Source organism: Mastomys coucha, unplaced genomic scaffold (genome assembly GCF_008632895.1).
Source record: "Mastomys coucha isolate ucsf_1 unplaced genomic scaffold, UCSF_Mcou_1 pScaffold9, whole genome shotgun sequence".
NCBI classification, from domain to species: domain Eukaryota; kingdom Metazoa; phylum Chordata; class Mammalia; order Rodentia; family Muridae; genus Mastomys; species Mastomys coucha.
In genome coordinates this window covers 79,906,514-79,909,407 of record NW_022196915.1, presented here as the reverse complement: position 1 = coordinate 79,909,407, position 2,894 = coordinate 79,906,514, and positions in this window count along the sequence as shown.

The window sequence follows — 2,894 nt, the reverse complement described above, 5'->3', positions numbered from 1 at the left end:
GAGAGTGTGGAGCAGGAAGGAAGGAAGGACTGGACTGTAAAAAAAAAGTAATAAAGTAATAAAACAGTTAAAAAACTAAAAAAGAAAAGAAAAGAAAAGAAATAAGTTAATAAATAAATAATTAAATAAATAAACAAAAAACATAACAGGATAATTTTTCAGGATCTTCCATGATAACATTTAGTACAAACTAATACAGAAACTGACCCTATTTCTATTATTACCTTTCTACAGTCTGTTTTACAGACTCTAAAAAGAAAGGAAATGTTTCTGTTCCCATAAAGCCTGTCTCCTGACTTTTTTTTGCACTTGATATAAATCTCCAAGTACATACTCTTATTTGTTTGCATGCTTGTTAGTTTATTTACATCCCAAATGTTGCCCCTTTCATGGTCTCCCTTGCAGAGTTCCTCCACCCATCCCACCTCCCCTTTGCCTCTGAAAGGGCAGCACCCTCCCCTGGTGCACCAAGTTTCTGCATGATTAGGTACATTCTCTCCCACTGAAGTCAGACATAGCAGCCCTGTGCTACATTTGTGTCAGGGCCTCGGAGCAGATCAGCCTGTGTATGCTCTATGGTTGGTGGCTCAGTCTCTGGGAGCTCCCAAGGGCTCATGTTAGTTGACACTGTTGGTTTTCCTGTGCGGTTACAGTCTCCTTGAGGACCTTCAATAGTTCCCCTAACTCTTCCACAAGGGTCCCCGACCTCTGTCCAATGTTTGTCTGTGGCTATATGCATCTGTCTAGGTCAACTGCTGGCTAGAGTCTCTCAGAGGGCCTCTATGCTAGGCTCCTGTCTACTAAGGCCAGATAAGGCAGATCTCTGCTATGTATGTGCCACGGGGCTTGGACCAGCTCATGTATGTATGCTTTTTGGTTGGTACTTATTCTCTGAGAACTCCCAGGTTAGTTGAGATTCTTTGTCTTCCTATGGTGTTTCCCTCCTCCTCAGCTCCTTCAATTCTTCCCCCAACTCTTTGATAGAGGTCTCCCACCTGCATCCAATGTTTGGCTGTAAGGATTTGCATCTATCTATCTCAGTCAGATAATGGTAGAGCCTCTCAGAGGACAGCTGTGCTAAGCTCTTCTATGTAAGTGCATCATAGCATCAGTAATAGTGTCAGGGTTTGGTGCCCACCATGACCCTCCATGAGATAGATCACAGGTTAGGGTGGTCACTGGACAGCCTTTCTTTCAGTCTCTGCTACAACTTTGTTCCTGCATTTATCTTAGAAAAGAACAATTATGGATCACAAATTTTGACAGTGGGTTGGTATTTATGGAGAAAATAGTCCAGTATAGTCTCATCCTCTGTATATCATAGTTCTTACACTCCAATTCATTTCCTTCTGCTCTTAAATGATCTAATCTTATTCTTTTCTTGGGCTATTATAATTTACTATTTCTTTAAACTGATGAAAAACATATGTTTATGTATATATGCTTATATATCACATAAATATATACATGTGTATATATGCATGTCAGCCTACAAATGTCACATGGCTTATCCCATTATCTCAGACTTATCAAATATTATGTGTTTGATTTTTTTTTGTCAATCGCACAACATTAAAATTTCAGCCTATTATACTAGTTTCTTGTATTGATATTATTTCATGTATTTATTTACATTCTAAGTTGTTCTGTCACTTGAAATAGGTCAGAATTTTTTTCCTGAATCACTTCCTACTTTGTTTTTAGGTTCTTAATAATTAGCATGCTTTTATAAAATATCTTCCTGAGGAAAAAAATATTCATTCTAGGGAATAAACAGAAGGAATCAAGTATTATTCTTTAAACACATTTACAAAAATGCCAAGTCCAAACTTCTTAAGTAGACATGGGGGAGTAAAAGTTGTGTCCACAATAGTGACAGTAGAGTATTCCTATGCATCTTTTGATTTCTGATTATGACTAGTTTCAGCAGCTGTAGCCTCTTTGAAAGCTGCGCAGTATTTTGGTGCTGCTACAAATGTTTAAAGGTTAATCATATAATTGCCACAAATAAAGGAAATCAAAAGCTCAGTATAAATGAACTTATTTTTTCTCTTCAGTGTCCTGTGGAAACCTCCTGAATTTGCAAAGCTTCTGCCTATTTCTTCTTCTCTGTCACACATGAACCTGAAAACAGAACTAGTCAACACTGAGAAGCAAGTGATTGAAAGAAGTGTAATTTTGAAGAGAAAAAAAAAAAGGAGTAGTAAAGTGGCTAGGCTTTGCCTGGGAATGGAGTATACAGTTCATTCTAATAAATGGTAGTAAAATGCTGTTTGTGAAAAGTTTCCTGACAATTTTCCTAGTTTAAATAAATTAATTGAATATCTGCTGTTACTACAAACTTGCAAATACTTTAGTGATTTATTTTTTTTCTCATAGATAGTGTATCTCAGAAGTACCCTCCTCAGTACACCAAGATGTACATGACACAGGAATGATGAGCACATATAACTCCTCTGCATACTGTTCTAGTTCACAGGAGGTTGAAAAATAGTTGTTATTTTTTTAATGTGGCCTACTTTAGATATGGTTTGATAATGTTCTTCTCTTTCCTTTAAAAAACAAATTTCAGTCAGTGCTTATCTTCTCAGTTTTAAGTATTTCATATATTCTGTAGGAAGCTCATAGAATAGCTTAATGACACAGGATGATAAAAACATGAGCCTGAAATAAGATATAGGTTATGTTGTTTGTAAATATACTTAAAGACTAGTCTAGCAAAGGAAAATTTAAAATTGTCAGCCTAAGAGTGAAATAAATACATAGCATACAATGTGAAGCAACTTTATTTTTATTTCAACTTAGAAAATAAAAAAGACAAAAAAGAAAGGAAGAAAAGAAACTACATCAGCTATTTACAAAAAGGCACTTCATTCTGTCTTCAGACTTGAGTT